We start from the raw sequence: 26,578 nt of genomic DNA, 5'->3' as shown, positions 1-26,578 counted from the left end.
AGCAGAGCACCTTGGGACTGGAGCCTTCCGCTGGACCCACTGTGCGCCTGTGAGCTTAGCCTCCCACCTTGGAAACTGTCATTGGTTGAAGACTTCAGTAAAAACAGGAGGCAACATTTCCATATGACTGCTTTCCTGCTTTGTCATTTTGAAATTGAAATTGAAAGTCTGAGCAAAATTCAGAACTACCCCAAACAGGATCTTTTAACATCTTTAAGTCATTTTCTTGGAGAGAACTGGTGGAGGAAATTATCTGTTTCTTCAGCCACGCTGATTTCCAGGACAGTGGCCATTTCTCAGGATCTGATTCCAAAACATCTGTTATGTCACCAGAGCCAGGCTTCCAGTCAGTCATCGGGCTGCTTGGTCTGCGCTGCACTGAACCTTCTGACTGAAGGATTTTTATTAACGACATCCAGGTAATGGAATTGCAAGAGAGCTGAAGAGGGCTCTGGATAACAGTCACATAGCAGGCACTGGCCTCTGGGCTCCTTGACAGGGTGGTCCCAGGGCCACTGTGGAGCAGTCATGGTTGCCTGTGGCTGGGAATAAGTGTAGTGGGCCAGTAAAAAATGGCTGTGTCTGCATCTGACTTAGAGCTGTTTTGAAATGCCAAACAGACGAATTCTTGGGAAACTCATTTGCATGAGGCCAGCTGCAACTTAGAGAGAGAGAGAGAGAGAATGTGTGTGTGTATTTTTATTTGTATATATATATATATATATATATATATATTTTTTTTTTTGAGCATCTCTCATCCAAATATCTGTAATGCTCCCAAGTTGGACACTTTTGGAGCACCAACATACCTCCACAGGTGAAAAATTCCACACCACAAAACTTTGTTTCATGAAGAAAATTATTAAAACGGTTGTGCAAAACAAACTTCAGGTGATGACCTGTGAAAGGTGTGAATGAAACCTACTTGAGTTTTGTCTTTAGACGTGGGTTTCACTCCCCCCACCCACAATGTCTTGTTATTTATGCACAAATATTCCAAAAATCTGAAAAACTTGGATGTCTGAAACTCTTGTGGTCCCAAGCACTCCAGGTAAGGGTACTCAGCCTTCTGTGGGAGGGGACTGGTGGAGAGACTGTCCAGTGAACTGGTAGATGCCTTATACAAGTGGATCTCAGCCAGATCCAGTTTGCCCGTGGTACACCCCCACCCCCAGGACATTTTGCAAAGCCCAGGGGAATTTTTGGTTGAGACAACTGAGAGGCCTCTAATGAGTAGAGGCCAGAACTGTGGCAAAATCCCCTTCAGTGCCCAGGACAGTCCTCCAAAACCAAGAATGATCTGCCTCCAAATGTCAGTAGTGCTGAAGTTGAGAAACCCGTCCGTCAGCCCGCCCCTTTTTCTCATTTCCAAGATGATAAACCTTGGTGGAAGGTGGAAGATAAACTGTAGGACCCCTTAGGGAGAACAGGATAGAAAAGAGATGCAGAAGAGGTGGCGGAGTGGCTTGAAAACGAACTGTTTGGGCCATATCCTGTTTGTAGTGTGTGGGTTGCTGGGTCATGGCCTTTGTGTTACAGGTGACCTGAGTAGCTTATTTTCTTCGAAGCACCTGCATCACAAACTTGGTGGCTTAAAATAAGACAGCGCGTCATCTCTTGGTTCTGCAGGTCAGGAAGCCAACAGAGATCTCAGCACCTGAAGTCAAGGTCCCAGCAGAGCTCTGGGGCTCTGGGGAAGGGTCCCTGTCCTTGCCTTCCCAGGTTCCTGAAGGCCACTTGTACTCCTTAGCTCCTGGCCCTTCCTCCAGCTTCGAAGCCAGCAATGGCCTCTTCCTCGGTGCCTGTCCTCCATTGTCAGTCTCCCTCTGACACTTTTCAGCACCCTCGTGGTTACAGAATATTCCAGAATAACCTCTCCATTGCAAGGTCTTTGATGCAGTCACGTCTGTGAAATCTCTCCTGCCAGGGAAGCCATTTGTAGGTTCTGGGGATTCAGATGTGGACCTTTTAGGGGTACCTGAGTCTGCCCACCGCAGACCCTAGGCCCTCGTCAGAGCCCCCTTCTGCTGTCTTGAGCTAGATGTAGAAAAGGGGGAGGGCTATAAAAATGGATCGAAAACCAGCTTCCTTCCCGTGGAATCATTTCAGTGTTTGAGACGCAGCATTTTTTTTTTTCTAGTTAACATAGTGTGACGCAGAAAACATTTGGAGGATGTTGAAATGTAATTGTTCAAGTTGGCGAAGACCCATTTCGGAAAGAGAGAATCCAGAGGGAAGCAAGTGGAGAGAAACACTAGACCCGGGGCTTTAAAACTTGAAGGTGCAGCTGAGTCCTTCTCTGGGGGTGAACGGGCTGCGGGTTGAACATCCAGATTTCTGGGCCCCAAGAGCCTGAGTACGCAGCTTGGGGTGGGGCTGGGGCCTGATCCCAGGCTTTCAGGCTTTGCCCAGGTTAAACCCCTGCTCTACCGCTGAGCCACGCCCCCAGCCTCTGGGAGCTCCTTCTTCATGAGCAGCCTCCTGCCATGCAGCTAACACAGAAGGTTCCTGAAGCACATTTGAGCGTGTTGCTGTAGAAAGGCGAATAATTATTTTAAAACAAAGCTGCATTTTAGTAGTTTGGTTTTAAAATGAAATCACATTGTGTCATACTGATGTCAGAGGTCAAATGAATACATACTTAAGTTCTTGACCTTCTTGTTTTAGTTGCATTGTAATATTTATATATATATATATGTATATATCAATCAATATATATATATATATATATATATATATATATATATATATATATACACACACATATCAATCACTTATATTCAGCCATATTCATATTCCAAATATATAATGATGTTGACCCTTGTGTATTCTTATTAAGAGTGCCATCTTCTCTGTGTGATTAACTCTTATGTTGATATAAACAGGATTTGTGCTTACTAATGTTCAGCAGGAACTAATGACTCTAGGGAATGTTAATATATGCTCTGGTTTCTTTTTTGATCAGTTATAACCAGGCTATCATTACAGGTTTGTTTGGAAGCTTAGTGATACCATTTATGAATTTTACAATAGAGTAGTTACTCAATAAATGTTAATTTTAGAAACAAATGGATTGATTTCATTTTAGGAGTAGAAACTCAAGAGTTCAGAACTCCCATCCACCTAGTCCCTAGGGCCTCCTTTCTGTATAGAACTTTCTAGATACTCTTTCCTTCAGAACATGATTTCCTCTTCTGAAGTTCCACAGCTTTGGAAGTACCTCTCTTATACTGCATTACCAGGAAATTGTGCCATTTGTGTACAAATTCTCTTCCTGGATGCAGTGTGAACTTCTCGAGGGCATGATCCATACTGGATTCTTCTTACTGCTGACAAGTGCCTAGATTTACAAAGCCTGTATTCCCAAGTGAGTTGGTGACCTGACATGCAGACCACTGTGTCATCAGAAAGGTATAACTTAGCAGCGAATTTTATAGAAGCCAATTTGAAAATAGTTATTCACTAAGCTTTTTTTCATCTTAATGATGTCATGCTATCAAAAATTAGCCAGAGTAAATTTACTTTAATGAGGATGGTTTGTAATCTAGATTACATGTTCCACATGTAACTTCAAAATGAAATACAAAATTGAGTTGTTGGCATGTGGTTGTGATGAGCAGAAGCAGTTATTACACATTACTCCATGAAATTCATATTCATATCTTGTCAGTTTACAGTGAGGCAGAGCTTAAAAATAACATTTGTTTCTGTTTTTGTAACTGCCTCAGAGATATCCCAAATCATTTCATTTTCTTTAGCTTGACTTTTAGTAGTGTTTTAAATATGTGGCCTTTCAAGAAGTAATGAAATATATCAATACCACTTGGCAGCACCTAGCAGGACATGCTTCTAGGATCATTTGTAATGATTAAAAGTCAAAATGAGTTTTTTAAAAAACTGACCCAAGCTGGGTGTGGTGGTACATGCCTGTAATCCCAGCAGTTTGGGAGCCCGAGGCAGGAGTATCGCAAGTTCAAGGCCGGCCTCAGCAACTTAGCAAGGCCCTAAGCAACTTAGTGAGACCCTGTCTCAAAATAAAAAGTAAAAAGTGCTGGGAATGTGGTTCAATCTCAGGTGCCAAAATAAAAAGATAAAAAACTGACCCAAAAAAGAAATCTGAATGGCATGTTGGCTCTTGGTCCTTTCTTCCTATATTCTCGTCTGTTTTATCCAGAGCTCTTATTTCTTGTCCATTGGCAACAGGAAGGGAGGGGGTAGAGAGATCAAAAACTAGTTGATGAACAGACTTTTCACATAATCCCTTCCTCGTCAGTGGCAGTTAAATAGCCTACCATTGCTACCTGTGGTTTTCAGTTTGGGGAATGCAACAGGCCCCCTTATCTGCAGGGAATGCTGCCTGAGATCCCCAGGGGATGCCTGGAATTGTGGGTAATACCAAATCCCATATAGCCTATGCTTTTTTCCATCGGCATCAATGCCTGTGATAGAGTTTAATTTAAAAAATCAAGCACAATAAGATATTACCAGTAATAACTACCAGTAAAATAGAACAGTTATAATAATATGTTATAATCAAAGTTCTGCAGGCATGGTCTCTGAGGATTGTCTCCCTGTACCGTAGACCGTAGCAAGCTCAGTGTAGGATTTCTTTTCTTTCCTTGCTGGAGTTGAGAACTTCCACGCATTTGCTGCTTCCAGGTTCCTCCCTGGCATTTCCAGATTGCCAGCGTCTCTGCTCTTGCTCTTTGCACGGAGTGCGGCAGCACGAGATCTCATCCCACTGCTCAGAACGGCATGCCATTCAAACCTTAGGAATTGTTTGTTTCTGGAATTTTCCACACAATCTTTTAGGATCCCAGATGAGTGTGAGTAACTGAAACCATGGAAAGGACACCAGAGAGGAGGGGAAAAGACCCCTTTTTGGTTAAGGATCATAACCAGTGGCACCCTAGGTTTGGCTGGTCTGGCCTGGGGTGTCAGGTGCTTGAAATAAGCATGGGGTGGGGACATATTGCATTGCTGTAGACATGAAGGGAGGCAGAGGGACAGTGTTATGGTTCAGACAAAAGGTGTCTCCCCCTAGTTCCTGTGTTAATGCACAAATGTTCAGAAGTGAAATGACTGGATTGGGAGATTCACAGGTAACCAGTCCTTCCTAGTTTGAATGGACTGCATGGTGACTATAGGCAGGTGGGGCGTGCTGGAGAAGGCGGTCACTGGGGACATCTTCCCTATGGCCCCTCCCTCCCAGATTCCCCCGTCTCTCCCTCATTCTCTGCTTCCTGACACTGCCTTGAGCAGAGCAACTCTCCTCCTCTGGTCCTTTCCCCCCACGATGTTCTACCTCACCTCGGGCCCCAAGCAATGGAGTCAGCCCTCTGTGGGCTAAGACCTCTGAAACCACGGGCCTCAAATAAACCCGACCTCCTCTAGGTTATTCTTGTTGGATATTTTGGTCACATTGATGCAAGGCTGACCAAAACAGTGCAAGCCTCGAGCCGAAGCAAGTGTGTAATGTGGAAGGCAATTTAGTTAAGTTTTGCTGACTTAAGATGGCTCCCTTTGGATTTCCAGAGCAATGGGAAGAGTTTGGTGTTTCACCAAATAAGTACATCAGCCCTCTGCAGATCGGTGACGGTGATTCAGAAAACTCTCTGTGGTACAGCACTCGGAGGGGTCTACGGAGACGGAAAAAGAGAAGAGTGTTTCACAAACTATAATTACTTAAATGTTGCCATAAGTAAATATTTTAAATACACTAAAATGGCAACTTCAGGAAATATGACTAAGAAGTCAAAAGTATGCCACGCCCTTTCCCCCACCTTTGTGGTGGTTGAAAATTTCCACCAAGAATGATGTATGCAAAAAAAAAAAAAAAAAAAAAAGGCAGGGGGTAAGTTCAGGATGTTAGGTTTTAAAAGAAGGCAGAAATTTGGCATGAGTGTGTCAATCCAGGGAAGGAGCTTCCACATGGAATCCACCATTCCAGTTAGAGTTGGTGATGGTCATGGGATCGTGAGCCTTTAGAGTGGTCTCCTTAACCCGCACAGAGGTGTGATGAGAGTAGATGGATGGGCCTACCCCCAGTCTATCCTTTGTTGCCACAAGTTCATAAGCTGTCCCTCTCTCTTCTCACATCAGTTCACATTAGGACAGAACTAAGTCCCCTCCCTGAGGATGTCAGAAACAACCCCGCGTGGAACTTCTCCGTAGACGCCTTTGGCTGTGCTATGGAGACTGCGCTTCTCTTTAGTAATATCTGAAGCCTCTGGATGAGTTACACTGCTAATCGTGCTTAATTAGGGCTGAAGGGAAAGATGTATAAAAATAAAGTCGACATAAAAAAAAACATGCATATGTTCCTCTCCTCCTCCTCCTCCTCCTCCTCCTCTTCCTCCTCCTCCTCCTTCCCTGGGGTGGAACCCAGGGCCTTGTACATGGTAAGCGTGTGCTCCACCCCGAGCCACACTCACCCCCACGCTATGTTCTGTTGTCCTCAACCAATTAGAGGAAGACGGGAGCCTGCGTGACATTTTGTGTTCATCGCTGCGTGAAGTGCTGTGAGGGATCCTCTGGAAGGTCTTAAGAACCATCGAGAGACACAGGACTCTCACAAAGGAGGCAACACAACACCCAGGCAGAGGGTGTGCCGGAGAGCCTGTGTGGATAGGGTGAGGGAGGTGGGGGAGAGATGGAGTAGTCCGGGAAGGACCCATGTCTGGAGCCTGGCACTGAACCATGATTAAGAATAATCTAGAAAGTACTTGGTATGTCTTATTGGCTCTGGGCTAGCAGAAGGAAAGCTGTCTGAGATGAGAGAAATGATGGGCAAGGCATGGAGGAGCGAAAGGTTAGAAAGCACTGTTTTAGTCAGCCTGGCATCAAAGGGGCTGGGAGTATAACTCGGTAGAAACACTGGGTGTGGTGACTCATGCCTGTAATCCCAGCGGCTGGGGAGGCTGAGATAGGAGGATCACGAGTTCAAAGCCAGCCTCAGCAACAGTGAGGTGGTTAGCAACTCAGTGAGACCCTGTTTCTAAATAAAATACAAAATAGGTCTGCGGATGAGGCTCAGTGCTGGAGTCCCCCTGAGTTCAATCCCTGGTACCAAAAAAAAAAAAAAAAACCACTTGGAAAGCGTAATGCCACCTCCTGCCTTCCCGTAGTGCCTTAGGGGTGACTGGCATTTTTGTTGGTCTTGTTTCATAAATATGCCTTCCCGGGGAGCAATGGGAGACGCAGGCTGAGGGTGCCTTGAGTTGTGGTTACCGAGCGTCGTTATCAGTGTTCTAGCCCAGTGACCTGTTAAGAAGCAAAAGGTTGAACCTCACAGCATCGGGCACACGTGGCTTTTGAAGGAGATTGCTCTTTCCATGGATAACCAGTCTGCTCAGAGGAGGTGAGGGAACTTTCTGCTCTCTGCATATCTGAGGATGGGCTCTGGGCCGATTCATGAAGCAGCTCCTCTCTTTGAAACAAGAAAATGAAGAAGATAGTTCAGGGTCTTGGAATAACGGCCAGAGGAAGATTCCAGATGACTGAAGTTTAGGAACTATTAATTGAGAAGGATGTAACAGTGAGGCCTGAGAGAATTCTTGGTGTCATGTCCTTGATCTGTCACTTTTTTATCTAGCTCATTGACTTTGCATTGTTTAGTGCCTTCATTTCTTAATTTATCAAAAAGTGGGAATAAAATGCCCACCACCTAGGAGAGTTGGTAAGTCTAAAAGGATGTAATATATTTTGAGGATGTCACGCTCGAGGCCTGGCTATGACTATTATTGCATGTGTACATGACACCCCAAAATACTCGGTTTTGTTGAGTAGTTCTCTGGGTAACTTGTTAATAAATAGACAGTGGCTTCTAATTACGATGTTACTTCAGGGATTGATCTCTTGGAAAAGTTCTTTCTGAGTCTCTTGCAGAGGACTTAAGAAGTTGACTATTTTCCAATACAACAAATCCTTGCTGGATTGTTAAGGTCTAGGTTGGGATAAAGCGTTTGCTAGAGAAAAGAGGAGCATGTCTCATAGGTTATCACCTGGTGGGATCCTATCATGGCTGATGCTTTCCTCCTGCCCCCTCTTGCAAGACCCCAACTATTTTTATAATAATACTAAGACAGACATTATTTATCTGCTTCATTGTCATGAAGCTGAGATTTTTCAGAGGCTCTATGAGGTGTGATGACATCATATAATGAAATGTTTTAATTTTGGGAAGACCTATGTAATTCAGTAAACTACTTATTTCCAAATGACTAGTGAATTATGTTGCAAAATCATGCATGATCATAGATCCATTCAAAGTACAAGATAGACCAAGGAGTTTTCATATAAAACACTTCAAAGAATTTATTGGTGTGTTTCAGTTTCCAGGTTATCAATTCCACCTGGAGTCTGATACACAAGAAGAGTGTCCACAATTCATGAAAATGGAGGCCAGGTTTTCTTTGCATTCTTCAACCAAACAACATAACCACAGTAAAGTGAATTCAGAGGCACACATGAGAATTTAACCGTTTTCTGTTAAGGCCGATGTTAAAGATATTTGCCAAAACTTCATCCAGTGTCACTGTTCTCACCGATTTTTTTGTTCTGAAAATAGTTATTCTTCCATAAAGACATCATTTTATGTAACGTTCAATGGACATGTTAATTTTGGGGTTAAATGTATTATCAGGGGCTGGGAGTAGAACTCGGTGGTAGAGTATATGCTTAGCATGCCTGAGAGACTTGGACTTGATACCTATCGCGCACACCCACAAACAAAAAATTTACAAATGTTTTTAAATTCTCAGTTTTAATGACTCATGCAATAAATATTGTTAAATATAATCTAGATGATTTAAAGCTCTTTGGGGTGCCCAATTAGTTTTAGGAGTATAAGGAGGACTTGAGATAAAAGTTTGAGGACCCCTGGTTAAGGCATTCCCTATTAAGGTTTTTTTCTGGTCAACAACTATCGATGGCCTTCTGGAAAAAGTGTCCTGTGGTCAAATATATTTTGGGCCAAGATGCCTGCTTTCTCTCCTTTTAGAGATTTACAGTATATATGAATGTATTAAAGTCCCTCAAAGAATGTTCCCCAAATTTATTCCCATCCTGAAACCCTCCTTTTATTTTCTGTGTAGCATAATGTTTCACAGTGGAATATGACATCCCGCTGAGCACTCTGGCTAGTTTACAGACATATGCTTTCTCCCCATTTTTAAAAAATAAAGCAAGATTTATCAGGTACTTTCCTGTGTAAGTCCATACTTTCTTTAGAGGATGACCCGTGGAAGTTTGCCAGTTGATTTATTTGATTGCCTGTGCTAAAAAAAAAAAAAAAAAAAAAGAAGCCCTGGTGCACCATCATATTATACTGTTTTGCTTATACTCTTTGAAGCTGTTTCTACTTGTGTTTTCAAACTCATATGTTTTTAAAACTCTGTTTTAGACATTTTTGTGTGTTAATTAGTAGCATCTGCTCCTTATGTCATAAGACAAAGTAATTTCATCCTTACACGAATTGTCCAAATTGTAGGTTAAGTGGTAGCAGTCCGCTTGTTGAGCTGCTACCACTGTTTGGTGTTTTAAAATGAGCAGAAGTACATTTGGTGATGCATCACGTGCTTCTATAAAACAGTTGCTTTTGGCAACTAAGGTTATAAATGGCTGTAGGTTTTGTTATTTTTTTTTTCATGATTCTTTTTTTTCCCCAGTTTCCTAGTTTCCACTGACTGTGGATACGATGCTAACAGTTAAAACATAAGAGAAGTACATTCTTTCCTCAGTATCTGTGGGGGATTGGTTCCAGGACCCCCGAGGACACTAAAATCTTAGATGCTTCAGTCTGTTTTATAAAATGGAGCTACTCAGATACCTAAGACAACGTAAAGCCTTTGTACTTAGTGTTACACTGGGTTGTTTAGGAAGCAAAGACAGGGGGAAAAAAGTATGTACATGTTCAATACAGGTGCAGTTTTTCCCCTGAATATTTTTGATCCTTGGTTGGTTGAATCCCAGGTGTAGGACCCATGGATGCCCAAGTTGAGTTCCACCAGTGTGGATCAAAAGCATGTTCCCAGCTGTTGCACGTGGACACGACCGTGCTAAGAATAAGAATAATAATGTAATAAGAATAATACTGTCGTTAACCAGTGCCAGTTTCCTTGTGACAAATGCCATTCTAAATTTGTGTTGAGGCAGAAGTGCAGAGATAATGTCTTCTACTCTCTGCATCTCATGTCTGTGTCAGAAAAAGAACAGAAACATGTTAACTTGTTGTAATAATTAAATGGACAAGAGTCACTGTGTTTTACATAATTCAAAGGCTTTGGTTTTCGTTTGTTTTTCTGTGTTTTTGTTATTTTGGTCTTGCCAGTTCCTTACGGAAACACTGAATATTATCTGCTGTCTTAGCCACTTTCTGTCACCAGCCCTCAGTTGATTTCCCCTCATTATTCTGAAAAATCCACATGCAAATTATTGTGACCATCTTATTAAGTGTCTTGTTCTTTTCCTCACCATTGAGCATGGTAGGCCCTGCGTCTCCACGACTTTGCTTCCCACAGTTTTAGTTACTCTGTCAACAAACATTCCAAAAATAAATAATTCACAAACTTAAATAACTTCTATTCTAGACTACTGTTATAATTGTTCTACTTTATTATTTTTTATATATACACCTATGTAAGTTATATGTACATATAAGTTAAACTTTACCATAGGTATATATGTATAAGAAGAAGTGAAGTATACATATGGCTCCAAGACTATGCACAGTTTGGGGCAAACACTGTAGTTCTTGAAATGTATCCCCTGCAGATAAGGGGAGAATACTACAGTGTTGTTGTTGTTGTTGCTTATACAGTGGCTTGCTAAATTGCTGAGACTGGCCTCAAACGTGCAATCCCCCTGCCTCAGCCTCTGAAATCACTGGGATTATAGGTGTGCACCACCATGTCTGGCTATAATACTGTGGTTTAAGGAATAACTTTTGCATGCAAAGAAGGACATTTAATCTGTAGAGCATGTTCCGACTGTGTTGGACATTTTCTAATAGTTAAATCAACCCGATTAAACAGACTGAGTAAGGTTATCCTAACTAAAGCAAGAGGCTGCCTTTCTGTCTCCTTTGGCAATTAAGTCTGAATGACGGTGGGTTTGGATGTCCGGGGTAGAAGAGCTGTGTTGATATGTGAACTGTACTGATATGAAGGAGCAGATGGTCCACTGCTAGGGTGACCTGTGATGTCAGCTCCCTGCAGGGGAGAGACAGGCTCTAGTGTACACATCCTAGTTGGAGGGACATTCCCCAGGGGAGTGGTGGTCCCTGGTGACTAAGAGCCAAGGCTCTGGAGTTGGGTGGCTGAGTCTGATCCCCACCTCCCTGCAAGTGTGTGGTGCTGGGCAGGTGGTTTAACTTGCTTGTGACTCAGTTCTCCAACCACAAATGCTGCCTGAGAGTGGCCTTCCCCTCGCAACTCTACTAGTTATCTACTGATATGTAACAAGTTACTCCAGAACTTAGTGGCTTGAAACAGCAAATATTTATTCTCTCTCAGCTTCTGAGAGTGGGAGTCGGCCACACACCTCAGCCGGCTGTCTCTGGCTGCCAGCCTTATGTGACATGGTAGTAAGCTGTGAGCCTGCAGCCTGGGCGGGGCGCTTCCAGGCTCAGTCACACAGGTGTCACAGGCTGCAGCTGCAGGTCACCCGGGCCCCTCCACAGGTCTCCCATGCAACCTAGTGGTCGGCCTCCCTGGGTAAGCGATTCAGGAGAGAAGCACCAAGGTGGAACCCGCAGGCCTCTTGCCACCCGGTCCTGGAAGTGGCGCTCCATTAGTCTCACCCACTCTTCCCTGGAAGTGCGTCCGAGTTCAGTCCACTGTCGATGGGAGAGGGCTTCACAAAGACATAACACCAAGGTGGGACGGTTGGGGACCCTCTGGAGGCTCCCTGTGATGGAAACTTGGGCTGTCATTATATCCTCTACCTATTTGTGGCCACAGGTTCCAAATTTATCCATTCACCTGTCTCTTGGACACCTGCTTCTCCAGCCCTTTCCATCTTTCTGAGTGGCAGCTCTGTTCTTAGACATGATGGAGTCAGAGCCTGGAGGGTTCCTTGGCTCCTTTCTTCCTCTTGGGCAGCTTGTCGACTTGGTCTTCAAGTTTCCTTTAGGTTCTCACCAGTTCCCACCATTTAAATTTTTTTTAAAAAAATTATTTACTTATATGCAGTGCTGAGACTCGAACCCAATGCCTCACACATGCTAGGTGAGTGCTCTACCACTGAACTACCACCCCAGTCCCCAGTTCCAAAAAATGACTTGACCTCCAGGTTCACCATATTTGCCTGTGGGCAGGGTCTCTCACTTGGATTTCTGCGGTACATCACCTGGCTCTGTTTTTGACTTTGCCCATTTAGAGTCTATTCTTCACACCACAGACCAAATGGTCCTGAAAATATAAGTCAGGTCATGATACCACGCCATTCAAAATAATTCTCTGTGTCTTCTTGCTTTAAAGTAACCATCAACATCTTGAAAAAAGCCTGCCTACAAGGCCTTTTTATGCTTATCAAATTTATTTTATGGTGTAAAATATATATGTGTAATATATGCAAGTGAATTATATTGTATGTATGTATTATAAGTAAGTGTATATAAATGTATATTATAATGTATGTATATAAATATATTTGTATTTTTAGTTATAGATCTAGAATATATTTTCTAAATGGTGTAAAGTAGGGATCTAGTTTTAAAGGAAGAGCTGATTTTTCCAGCAGCATTTACTGGATAGAATGCCCTTTCCCAAAGAGGGGATATTTTACCATGAACTGATTGTCTTTTCCTATGAAATCTGTATCAGATTGTTGGATTTAGCATACAGAGCAAATAAAAAAATGTTTGTGTTTGTAGAGATCTGATTTGGCTTTTAAATATCTGATATGTGTAAAAACAACTTGAAGTATAAATTGGGAATTAATTATAAAAAATATTTCCTTAAGTCCATTTATTTGATAAATTAGGAATTAATTCTACTTAGGATGCTGTGACCTAAGTTGAAAAATTCAGTTATCTGCCAAAGTAAGAGTGAAAAATACATCTCGCGGCTCCTGGGGCTACTGTTTTTGGCTTATTTGGGTGTATTTTGATTTGCTGCTCATAAATGTCTAGGAAATTAGCACCTCAATGCTTATTGAATCTGAAACCACTGTCAGGATACCCTCCAGAATGAAATCCTTGTTTATATGGCCAATTTTCCTATGAGCTCTCCTCTCTCTGGGTGTTCAAGACCCCGGGCTTTCTTTTTCTCTTTTCTGGATTTCTGGTCTCATCTCTATCATCAGCTGGCATGAAGGAATGGGGAGGCGATGAGTATACACTCCCTTTAGTCGGTTGTGCCGGTCAGCAGCAGCACTGGTAGAGTTTGCTGAAGGAAAGATGCATATGGAAGTCCTTTTCTTGTAGGTCTGGCGTGCAGCTCAGTGGTGGACAGCTTGCCTAGCATGTGCAAGGCTCTGGGTCCAATTCCCAGCACCGAAGAGAAAAATCTTATTCCTAGGGTGGGGGTTGTTGGGGTTTGAACCCAAGCTCCAAGCATGCTATCAGCACCCACTCAACCCCTGGGCCACACTCCTAGGGCTGCCATATTGAAATTCTTGCTTAAAAGGAGGGGGTGTAGAATTTTCAGTGGTTTTCTTTGGATATAAGTCATCTCCTACTTGTGTTATGTGTAATTGAGGGTCTGCTGTAAGTCGCAAAATGAATCACTTCTGATGCAGTATCTAGAGAGATAAGTAAAAATGTAAATTATTGTCACTTGGAAGACTCCTTCTTTTTCTTCTCTATGAACAGTAGAAGCCCTGCACTGGCTATTAAAGCCTGGAGGTAACAATGGAACAATTCTGTGCCTCCCAGATAGAGTTTACTCCAAGACAGGTGATGGGAATGTAATCCAGAATTGAATTTCTTTCTTGAGGGCAGAAACAAAACAGAAAAAGAGACTACCATAAAGAAGCATTTGGCTACTGGTGAACTTTCTGTTTTAAAGCCATATTATATCATGTTATATGGTTTCGTGGCTACCAAGTCAAAATGAGCCTGAATGATTGACCCAGAGCCTTGTACCTTTTACCTTGCTGTGATTTTAAGAGCTAGATGGCCATCAGATTCATTTGCAGAGGTTTAATTAGATGGCAAAGACCCCTCCCAAGATAGAAAGTTGGTGACACATATGGAACGCAACAAGCTATTTTTAGTTAAAAAAGTAAAAAAGATTGATACCAGCCAATAACTTGCAATGAGCTTATTACTAAAATCCTCCTCTTCCTTTCAAATTCTGTTTTTACCAAGCCGGTAAGCTAAAGACAGTTTGTCATACTTTGAACTTCCTGGCTTATGTTGATCTGAATCAATATGTTACTGTTACACATTTGAGTGGGAGCTGAGTTACACTTCATGAAAACTGTTCAGAAAACTAATAAAATCCTCACAACCCCACTTTCGGCGAGTATTGATAGCATCAGGAAAATAAAAAAAGACTCTGCCATTTCCAGGCAGTTGCTCCTCCAGCTAGACTGAAATTTCTGTGACATTGAACTTAATCCCCTTGTTTAAACATTAACCAAGAGGCAGAGGCAGTCTTCTCCAAAGATTTAAGTGTCCACGTCAATTTAACCAGAGGTACGTGACTACCCCAGAGTCCTTGGAAGAATCATTGACTGTTCCCTAAAGTAAGAGCTTCAGAAGGCTCTGGAAAAGTCAGTTGTCCACACAGCAACCTAGTGAGACAGGCCAGCACAGCCTCCCTTGTAAAGTGGGTCACTTGATGTGATCTATGGTGATGGCCCCAGGACCTTCGGAGCATTTTACAGAGTTCCGAGTTACAAGTATAATGTGGCCACCAGATCCTGGTCGCTGGGTGACAGCCTTCCACTGGGCTTTTTAAAAGAAAATGGGGGAAGAGCTTATAAAAGGCTAAGAAGGGATACAGGCATCTTTGGAAGACTGTTTCCAGCCTCTCAAATGGCCATTGTCAAAAAACAAACAGTAGGGTGGATTTGACTGAGCATTGGAAGACACTGGAACCACAGACTGTGACCAGTGAGCCTTGAAAGCTGCCAAAGCAGAAAGGACCTTTTCAGAGTGACCCTGTCGCCCGCAGATCTGATGTGTAGGCTTCCTCAGCTGCTTGAGTGGGGCGGGAGGCATGCATATCTTACCCTTCATTTCACGCTCAATGTGCCAGGGAGCAGCTATTTCCCGCCTGGAGAAGGTCTTCCCCAAGTTCATCAAGAGGCAGACTAAGAGAAGCCCATCCGTGACCTCTTTGTAGTGCAAAATGGAAATGTCCTCTGTCTCATACTCTTGTTGATTGGATCCTGGCAGCCCTTTATTTTAAAAATATTTGCTCAGCCAGTCTGAGTCTCCGATGAGCAGAATCAGATGAATTTTCACTTCAAACAAAACTTTCTCTACTCTGCTCTTGAAACCTACACATCAGCGCCTTAAATCATTTAAACGTCATGAATCCTTTATTTCCTTCCTTCAGTCTGTAGATCTGCAGTTTGGCAGCCCTTGCCCGCTGGTGGGGCTCCTCGTTTGAGGAGGCACCATCTCCCGCAGCGTGGGGCTGTGCTTTCCTTCCTTCTTCCTCCCTGACCCCGCACCTCCAGTATTTTAGGGCACTGTATGTAGATAAGATGTGCGAAAGCTTCGTTCTGGTCATTAGCATGCTGTTTGAGGTCAGGAGATAGACATTTGAGAAAGGCCAGGGATTTCCCCTGACTATCCACTAACTGCTTGAAGTGGCATTTTCATTCTGACTCCATGTTTTGTTTTGCTTCACTGCAGCGTCTTGGGGCATAAGGAAAGAAATTGTCTGGAAGACCCAAAAGTAGTGCTGCTGCGGATCACGGGCAAGACAGAGCGGGCTTCAGTCTGCACGAAGAATCTGGAAACACGCATGGTTTTCGGTGAGTTGTCAGGAGGGCTTGATGTTTATTAGCTTTAAATTTCACCTGGCTGTGTTTTTTTGGTGTGCAAGACATCTTCTTCAAGGGCCTAGCTGTCTCTGTAGCACCCCAGTAATGAGCCATTTGAGATGATGTTGTTCTAATCACTGAAAGTCAAGAGCAACCGAATAAATCTAGTGTGCTTGTTTCTGAAATCCACTTGATGTATGAACTGAGGAGAATACATTTGTGTTTAAAAAAAAAAGACAAAAAATTAAAAATAAAAAAAATCCAAACAACAACAGACCAGCTACATCTTACATATATTCTATTGTAACTGAGAGCATAAGGGATTGACTAATCTTTCACCGAAGAGGAAATAGATTCCATCTGATGATGGAATCAAGTTAGCCTGTAATCAAGTTTTGGGATGGGCAAGGTGGGAGTCATTGGGAGTTTCCAGGTCTTGTTCAACAAATGCTTATTGAGTAATGTTTTTTTTAGTGGGCTGCAGAGTGATAATTCAATACTTGTATATACGTGTAATGATCAAATCAGGTAATTAGCATTTCCATCTGCTTAACCATTTACCATTTCTTTGTCTTCTCTAGTTCTTTATAAGATATATAATAAATTGTTGCCAACTGTAGCCCTGCTGCTGTGCTGTAGAACACACCGGGCCCATTCCTACTATCTGTTTATTGAGGAACTCGTTGCTAAATGTGATCCCCTTAATGATAATATTGGTCTGGGTTTGAAGCTCAAATACTCCAAACTATAAGTAAATGATTAAAAGAATTCCAAACTATCCACCCAAATAATGTGGACTTCCAAGGATCTTGTATCAGCTTCATCCACGATGCTTCTTGGCATCTGAGTCCTCAAATGGAAGTCCAGTTTATCCTCACCTAACCTGGAGACCCAGGGGAGCTCACTCTTGGCCTCGGAATGACTCACCTGTAAAAGTGCTAGTTTGTGTCTCATTGAGCTCCAAAATCTTGCAAATTTAAAATTCAGTGCCCTCTAGTGTAATCAATTAAATAATTATATCCTTTGATTCTTGCCCAACTGTATTTCCCGAGGGCCTGTGGCAAGTCAGCATCTGCAGGAGGCATGCAGTACCAGCCAGTGTGGCAGCTGGGGGGTGTCCCTTCTCCCCCCTGGCACCCATTTTGAGAGTCATTCTTTTGGTGAAGCAGGACTTTGCAGAACGTGTGGTTAATAATGTATTGCCTTGCAGCCTTAAAGAAAATGTGACACCATCTTTCACGACGACTCCATGCAAATACAGATCTGTGTATGGGCGCCTTTCGAATCAGTGTCTCTTCTTTTTCCACAGAGGACCTAACCTCCTCCTCCTCTGTGCTTGCTGCCACAGGTCACTGATCCTTATCTGCCAGTGCTTTCGCCCTGGGAGCCCCAAATATTTCTCACATGGAACGGAATTTAGTATTTTTCTTTCTTACCAAGAAGCAGAGCTGTGAATACCACTTTCAGTGATGTTCAGCTGTCACTCTTGTTAGCAGCTGGCTGTCTGCCTCAGAGTGGAGCATTATTTGGGTTTCGTAACAGCGTTTTTTTCCCCCCTCTCTCTTACAAATGTTAAATTATGAAGTGCAAGAAACCACATGAATGCAGTAGAGTGAAAATGCAAACGCAGTGTTATCTGGAAATGCCAGTTTTAAGAGCCTCCTGGTGAGAGCACCCTTCCTATCATGGTCACATGAAGCCCCTGTTGGACCTGTTGGCTGGTGATTCCCCAGCCAGGTCTTCACCCCTAGTTACACCGCACACTGTGGCCACCTTCTCACGGTGATTCAGGAGGTTGGGTTAGCATGATTGCTCGGGCTCTCTGTATCCACATCCTGCCACCAGGAAACCCGGCTCTCATTCCCAGGTCTCCCCCAAGTCCTCAGCACTTCGCTAACTGATTCCTCTTTGGGCACATCCATAACGTTTAGAAGCTGCATTGTACAAGAAAGCTTTGTCACACCTTGGCTTGGGGGGGGTTTGCCATCTCCTTGTCTGGGCTGCACATGGCTCCAGAACAAGAACCCGGTCACAGACCAGTGTCTCTCAAGAGGGTGGCGGATCTAGGGTCAGGATCTCCTGTATCTGAAGCAGCTGGATGTGGTCATAAAAGCTGCAGACTCAGCTACACCAGATTTGGTGAATCACACTTTTGGGGGATGGAGAACCCAGAAACTCAGCCCAAGTAACTCTTGCAAGCTGAGGTTTGAGACAACTGAGACTCATTCTGCATCTTCTTCTTGGCCCTCCTCACCCACAGCAAAGGGTCCAGGGCTGGGCACATGGTAGATGCCCAGGAAATAATTGCTTGCTGATTTAAGTAGCATCAAACCAAGAGGGTGGCATTTACTCTTTGGTTCCCTAACCTTTTAGGGGTGGGAAGTCAGCATGTTCTTTGAACTTTTAGAAACCTGGTTTTGTCGAAATGTGTAAAGCATTCTCCAAGAGGTCAGGGGCTCTTTGAGAAACTTTGCAACCACTGACTCTGTTCCTTATCATGACAGTAGCATGTGACCAGATCTGGTAGAGGTGGAAAATCTCTCTAGGGAGTTGGACGGGAGCCACAGGATGCCAGAAAGATCTGAGGAAGGGAACAGCACTCTGGTAAACTAGAAGCTTCTTGCTTGGCTCCAAAGCCACACCTGCTGCCCTTGACCGCTTATTCTGAATGGCATTTCTTTCAGCTGTTAGGACTCGCAGGTTGTCAGTTTTGGAGGCAGGAGAGCAATCCTGTTGTTGAGGGGATGAAATTAAGCGGCAGTGGACAGCACATCAAAGCGCCCACAAAGGCGTGATCGGTTCAGGATTTGCATTCAATGTTAAGAGACCGCACTGGTGACTGGAGCCCCTCGTCCCTCCTCCTTCTGTCTCTGCAAGGACAAGCCTGGCCTTGGATGACCCAGAAGAGATTTGCAGGGTGGGGCTGCTTCTGGTGCAACTCCTAAATGCCCTTGCTGGTGGTTCATCCCAGGGGGATCTGACAGTAAGTTCAAGTGGAAAACCAAACAGAATGATCTTCAGAGGCCTCTCCAGCCTTTCAAGGAACAAGGGAGGTCATCAGGATACATATCACCCTCTACAGTAACCGACTGAGTCGATCTAGTAAAAAAACAAACTCAATTGCTGCTGCTATCTCACAACATAGAACACTTCTGTAAGCACATGTTTGGGGATTCTCCTCTACCAACTCATGCACGCACACACACACACACACATGTGTGCGCACACACATGCACACACATGCGCGCACACACACGCACACACACGCGCACACACACACATACACACACCCCAAGCAAAGCAAACCATTCTCCTCTGGACCCCAGATGTGCATCCTCTAATTCCATCCAGTTATGACACTGTCCACCTGGGGATCGTGTCAGGTACCCCAGGTACAGGGCTCAGTCCTATAACCCTGCCCTCCACTTCCAATGCCAGTTGCAAGCCCAAGCTTGTTGGCTTGTGATTCTGACTGACTACTTACATATTGGCGTTCCTACAACCTCCTCCCTGGCTCTGAGTTAATTTGAGAGCGGCTCATGGAATTCAGGGAAACACTTCACATACGTTTGCTGATGCATTATGAAGAATATTATAAAGAATATATAAAGGACACAGATAAACAGACGAAGAGATGTGTAGGGTGAGGGAGAAGGGCAAGGAATGGAGTTCTGCACCTTCTCCAGGAGGGTTACCCTTTGGGACCCTTTTCTTGTTCAGCTCTCCAAAAGTTCTCCAAGCTACTCTTTTGGGTATTTATGGAGGCTCCATTAGGTAGGCATAAATGATGAAATCTTTTGTCACTGTTGACCAGCTCAATCTTCAGCCCCTCCACCTCCCAGGAGGCTGTGGGGGATGGAATAAAGCCCCCAACCTTCTAATCTTACTGCCTTTGTCTCTCCAGGGACCACCCCCTATCTTGAAGTTATGGAGGGAACAGCCAGCTGTCAACTGACAGTCAACCAGCGTTCAAAACTCACTTTGGCGATTCCAAGGGTTTTAAGAGTTGTGTGCCAGGAAATGGTGATAGAGACCAAATTCATATTTCATAATATCACAACTGACAAGTGCATTAACATTTTTTTACAACCTTCTTTTTTTTTTTCTCTTTGAGTATTACTTAGTTACAGTTTTACTCGGAGAAATTGTGTTGATCCGGGGTTTAGTTTGTGTGAAAAGGCATGTTCAAACACAGTGTCAAAGTTTCTTGTCCCAGATCTCTATTCAGTTTCTTTTTTCTTTTGGTGGTGGGGATGAACCCAGGGCTTTGCACGTTTTACACAAGCGCTCTACCGCTGAGCTACACCCCCCAGGGTGTTTTGACTTGAGGAGTTTGGGAAGTGGAAAGGTATAACTTGGGTAGATTCTTCTCATATTCTCAGTTAAGTGAAGGGAAAAAAGAGCATGTATTCCCCAAAGCAGTGCTAAGTACTGGGGCCTTTTAATATTAGCTGCACAGAGACCCTCATGGGATTTTCTTCCTGTGTAGCTTCTTTTTTCTAGTGGGTGGGGTTGGTAGTTGTTTTTGTGGCAGAAGGGAATCACACAGGTTGTCAGCTACAGAAGACAAATGTACAGTTGTCTGCAGAAGTGTCTTTGAGCCTTTGTTGAAGCCTCAGTTGGAGGAATAATCAAGGACAAAAATTAAAGAAATATAATGTTCAGGATTTTAGCTAAATGCCAGATGTTGGCATTTCTGATCTGGAGGTCTATAGCGATGCATGGGATTTTTTTTTTTTTTTTTTTAATAAGAAACCGTATTTCCTTGTGGGTGGGAAAAGACAAAAAAATTGGTTCTACAAGAACATTTGTCTGGTTAGAAATGATGCATCATTTTCCAGGAGGTAGCCTGGAGATCTGCAGGATTTCCAAACTGCCACCTAAGTCCAGGGCACTGCTGTAAGAGGGCTGAGGCAAGCAGGAAAGGAGCCAGGCCACTCAGGAGCTGCACGGCAGACCGTGTCTAGAAAGCTCCTGCAGTCCTCTGGCTTAGTTTGGTTCCCCGTGTACCTAAGCCAATGTTCTGTACAGCAGTACCCAAAATGCCTTCTGTTCAGTGTGTTAGAACTCGCTCTTCTAGCTGACGCTATCACAGGCTAATAATCGCACGAGTCCTTCAGAGAGGCAGTGCGGTTTGGTGGAGCTGAGTCCGACCACACCCGGTCAGGAAATGCAATGGATTTCTGACAGCAGGCACCATGGGAACCAATGCCGATTTACTTGGTAGGGCCTCTTCCCTAGTGACTGTCTGAGGGCTTTGAAGGGAGGTCTTTCCTGTGCAGCAAAAGAAATGAGGATTAAACTGCCACATTTGCACACTGGGAGACCACAGGGGAAGCGGTGTCCTGGGGCTGTTACTCTGCACGCTCCTCCTGGAGGCCTCCTGACCTTGAGTGGTCCTGGTCCCTGCTCTCCACGGATCCTGCCCTCTTGACTAACTGCCTCTGCAGAGTCCAAACCCGGTTACTTCCAGCTTCCTCCCAGATGGCTCCGATGGGGAGTGGGAATCCAAACCTAAACTTGAAATGACCTTGTTTCCCTTTATGGGCTCCTTGTTTACCGAACGAGGATACCAACCTGTGCGGTCCTGGAGGCTGGACACTGTCCTCTTGGCGGGCTTCATCCCTTGAATGTGCCAGAGCTGTTCCTCTTGGCCCCTCCCAGGCAGCCTGCTCTTCTGTGCTCTTGCCCTCGTGCTTTTGGGGCCTCAGCATCACCAACCTGGACCATGGCTGCAGCTTCCCAAGGGATGTTCTTGACCTCCGTCTTTTCTTCCAACAGTCCACTTCTTCTATATCGAGAATTATCTTTTCAAAGAAAGCGTCTGATTCAGTCTCTCACACTTAGAAACCTTCCTGGCTTCAGTGGTGAATTGCCCCAAGGTTAAATCCCCAGTACTAAAATAAATAAATACATACATACACACGTACATTGAAAAAAATCCCTTGGTAGCACACGGAGGCATGGAAAAATGTTTGTCATAGAATGTTAAATGTAAAATGTTTATAGAATCATGATAAAGCATATGCCCATCCACAAAGACTAGAAATAAGTAAAACAGAAATGAAGGTTTTTTTTTTTTTAGTATTACAGTGGCTTGTACTTTTCCAAAAAATACTTCTTTGGTATTTCCCATAATGATGAAGCCATATGATGAGGTGAAAGGAAAAATTAAAAGGATTTGTTAGCTTTCCATCTCCTATAAGGTAAAACCTGGACTTCAAACATACTGTGTCATTTAAGGACCGTGAATTTCTCCATGTTTTTATTTCAACCTGGGAACTCCTACTGAGGCCTCATTGAACTCCCCCCATTTTGGTATTATCAGTATGCTACTGCAGTGCTTTTTTATGTAGCTATCTCTGTGGATTGTTAACTAGGACAGAGATTGGGTTTATTTTAGACCTTGTATTTCACATATTAAGTCCATTCCCACACATATTCTGGCTTAATAAATATTTACAGAAAGTAAGAAGAAATCTGTAAATTTCTTAATACCTTTCAAGGTAAGGTACTCAATTATTTTTTTCCAGAAAACTTCAGTACTAATTACTGTTTCAGAGAAACAATGTTTATGAAGGTAGTTAGATACAGCATCATCTCATTTTAACTAAGCTATCCAAGTAAATCTTGGGCGGTAGAAAATTTTAACATCAAAAGGAGGTATTTTGGCTTCTTTGCAGCCCTATTTGTGAAGTTGCTAGAAATTGCTTTTTTCAGCTGTTTTGTGTCATGTGTAATCATGTACATCAAATCAGAAATACAAATTAATGACACACGTAGGGCTGGCGATGTTATGTGAAGACGTGGGTTGTTTTTTTTTCCTTTCTTTTTTTTTCTAAGAGAAATTTAAAAAGTCAAGACTGGATAACATTAAAGGATTGATGTAACATTTTCAATTCTGAAAGGCTATTCTGCTCTAGGAATATGCTTGTTACTATTTTTTCATTTCTAAGAATTCTATTTGGCTAAAATACCAAAAAAGAAAGAAAAAAACTTGGCTTAAATAAATGAAAAATCCTCTCCAAAACTGATTTTGGTTCTTCAAAAGTTCCTTTTCAAAAGGAAGAATAGGACGTTTTCTAATATCACATGTCAAAAACACCTTTAAAAAAATTATCCTCACACTTGTAAATAAGAACAGATAATATTTTGGTATTAGGGGCAGGTTGTTTAATGGCATATATTATTTGTAGTATACAATGTAAACATGTGTACATATATAACATACTTTTTTTCTATTCATTCTTTAATTTGCATCAGTAAGTTGAAATAGAGAATTTTAGTTTGAGATTTGCCACTTTTTTTTTTTTTGCATGATACCATTACCCAATCTTGAGGGGGTTTTTTTGCATATAAACTCATGACAAAAGTTGAACAGTCATTGGATAATTTAAGACATTAGTCAACAATATGTATTGATTGTGACTTAGAAAAATTTAAAAAACACATCACTCTATAAGTTGACCCTTGCCTGTTTTGCACAGTGAAGAACCTTAATGGAATTTCTTGCTTTCCTGTCCTGAGCCTTGGGTTCCATTAAAAGTCCACCCCTCCAGCTGGTAGATGAGTGGGGAAACTCACAGTGGCTGAGGCTGAGGTGAAAGTGCAGACTCCAGTTTACCTGTAGTTTTCCCTGGTGCCTGCTCCGTGGGCTGCACGCTGGTCCAGCTACCACTGCTGATCATCGCCAGGAGGCTCTACATGTCGTCTTGCATTCATGAGAGATGGTACTCGGAAGCATCCTAAATGCCTAGTGACAAAACCTCAGGAAGGAAACAGATACTGCAGTTTTCATTACAGCTTCAGTGTTTCCCAGTATAGAAGGTGCTTATCTTGAAGTGCCCTCTGCAGACTGACTCCACAGTTGGTGTGGTGATGCTGTGGCTGGAGCCTATCTGAGAGTGTTTGTTGGTTAGAACAGGCAGAAGTGTCTGTGAGCAGCAGTTGTAGCCCATGCCCAGTATGTGCAAGGCCCTGAGTTCCATCTCAGCACCCAAATAATAATAACAACAATAAAATAAAGGGATTCATGAGCAAGAGTAGCTTCGATTAGGAAAACGAGTAGGCTGCTTTTTCCAATTGCAATTGCCTATGTACAGAACACAGTACCATAACGGATCCCAGACTTAAAATTTTCAGTTTTATTGAGGTATAATGGACAAATAAAATTGTGTACACTTAAAGTGTACAAGGTGGCATGCATGCACACATGCATATTTGTGTTGTGAAATGTTTATTGCAATCAATTAACACATTCATTACCTCACAGTTAGCTTTTTGTATTGTTGGTAGTGAGAACAATTAAGATTGTCTGGTAGTAACTCAAGTGTGTAATACATTGTTATTAACTTAGTTACCATGTGTATGTTCAATCCCCAAAGTTTTAAAATACAGTCCTGATTATAACCAGTGCAGATTTTTTTAAAAACACATTTTTTTAAAAAACAGCCATTATGCTGTTGGGCAGCAATTTAATGTCAAGTTTAAAAGCATGGGTTATTTTTTGGGGGAGTTGGGGTTGGGGAGTTGAACCCAACAACTGAGCCGCATCCCCAGACCTATTTTGTATTTATTTAGAGACAAAGAGTTTCAGTGAGTTGCTTAGCACCTTGCTTTTGCTGAGGCTGGCTTTGAACTCGGGATCCTCCTGCCTCAGCCTCCTGAGCTGCTGGGATTACAGGAATAGCAAAGGTTCCTGAGGCCAACTTCCTGAGTTTGAATAGAAATCTACCACCAAATAGCTGTGTAATGCCGACCAAATTGTTTAACCTCCTTGGGTCTCAGGTTATCCACCCTGGAAACAGGAAAAAATAAGACAGTACCTGCCATAGTTGGAGAAAGTACCTGAGTTAGTTCACATAAGACTTTCCAACAAGGAGAGCCATTATCATCAACACCATTTTCAAGGTGTTCAGTTCATTACTTGGGAGAAATTTTCCAGCATTTGTTTTATTCCTAGGGCCTTCCTTAAACTCAGCTGATGAATTCATACTCAGTCAGGGAAGGTGAAACGTGTCAGTGAGCTCAGTGAGGAAGACCAGCAGAGCCGTAGGAACACGAAGAGGGGGCTCTGTGGTCAGATGAAGGAGGGCGCAGGTCTTGTTGGAGCACAGCTGGACCCTGAAGAGTGGCCGGGGTCCATCTGGACAGAGAAGCAAGGCCTTCTAAATAGGAGGGTGCAGGCTGTGACACGTGGAGAGGGGAGAGGGGAGGGTGTGTTTGAAGAAAGCTGTGGACCAGTTTGGGGCCTGTGCAAAGTGGAGGTGGAATAATGAGAAATGTGGAGGAAAGATAGGTCGATTCAATATTGCAGTTGTCCTTTGTATCCTGGGTGACTTGGTTCCTGAAACACGAGTTCCCTCTGGACCCCAAAATCTGCAGGTGCATCCTGTTTGCATTTAATCTGTGTATCCTCCTGTATACCTTAAGTGTCTCTAGGTTACTTATAATACCTAACACAATGCAAAGTGTTGATATACTGCATTTTTTAAAGAGTATGGTGACAAGAAAATATGGTGTTCATGTTCAGAACAGATAAGTTTCTCTGTCTATACACCACACACACACACACACACACACACACACATTTTTGTACCAGGAATTGAACCCAGAGGCATTTAGCCACTGAGCCACATCCTCAGTCCTTTTTATTTTCATTTGAGACAGGGTCTCGCTAAGTTGCTTGGTACCTTGCCAAATTGCTGAGGCTGGCTTTGAACTTGCGATCTTCTTGCCTCAGCTTCCTGAGTTTCTGGGACTATTGGTGTGCACCGCCACACCTGGCTGTCTACCAATATGTTTTGATTCATGATTGAGGGAAACTGTAGACACAGAACCCACAGATATGCAGGGCCTACTGAAATGAGAATGATTAATGCAAGCCATTAATTGAGTGACTTCTATGCACCAGATTCTGTAGCTGGTACCTTACATAAATTTACTCAATCACAGTCCTCTGTAATATAGCTGTCCCTATGTTGCAGAAAAGCAATTGAGTTAATTCTGTAGCAAGGGTTGGGATTTTTTTTTTTAGATGGTAGAAAGCCTGCACAGGTTTTGGTATGGGAGAAGATTATGATCAGGAAGGGTGATTGATTTCCCTGCTTGGTGTAAGTTCCCTGGAGTTAGAGATACATTCTGCTCTCCTCTGGGTTCTCCTAAGACCATCCTCTGGTCTGTGGGCATGGTGGATACTTCATAAATCCCGGTGGAGTCAGTTTTCAAAGCTTCTTCAACATAACTTTGGAAACGCTCTTGTACATTTTCCTTTTTAAAAGGGAAATTAACCAATTAATTTATTAAGAAACTCTTTTTAGCTTCTACCTGTTTCATCTCCTTTGTCCTCACAAGGCATCTTAAAGTGTAACTTTTACCTTTAAATTGTGTTATTATAATGGAACAGATGATTGGGATTGATGAATATGACCTAGCAAGGATTCCATCCCCAACCTCTGGGTTGGGGGCATGGCTTGGTGGTAGAGTTATTTTCTAGCATGCATGAGGTCATGGGTTCCATCCCCAACACTGAAGAAGAGGAGGAGGAGGAGGAAGAGGAGGAGGAGGAGGAGGAGGAGGAGGAGGAAGAGGAGGAGGAGAGGAGGAGGAGAGGAGGAGGAGGAGGAGGAGAGAGGGA

General features: G+C 43.2%; 1 protein-coding gene across 4 annotated transcripts in view; it reads left to right on the top strand.

The window, feature by feature from the left end:
- Nucleotides 1-26,578, top strand: part of Atxn1 (ataxin 1) — a 389,216-nt gene that overhangs the window by 78,048 nt on the left and 284,590 nt on the right. For 3 of the 4 annotated variants that reach the window (XM_048799826.1, XM_048799823.1, XM_048799824.1), the window contains one exon: nucleotides 15,812-15,933. The gene's annotated coding sequence lies outside the window, so the exon portion shown is untranslated. Of the gene's footprint in view, nucleotides 1-2,140; nucleotides 2,282-15,811; nucleotides 15,934-26,578 lie in introns of those variants that run through there. The other variant, XM_048799825.1, reaches the window with a different exon arrangement.

This window comes from Marmota marmota, unplaced genomic scaffold (assembly GCF_001458135.2).
Source record: "Marmota marmota marmota unplaced genomic scaffold, marMar, whole genome shotgun sequence".
NCBI lineage: Eukaryota > Metazoa > Chordata > Mammalia > Rodentia > Sciuridae > Marmota > Marmota marmota.
This window is presented reverse-complemented; position numbering and strand designations above follow the sequence as displayed.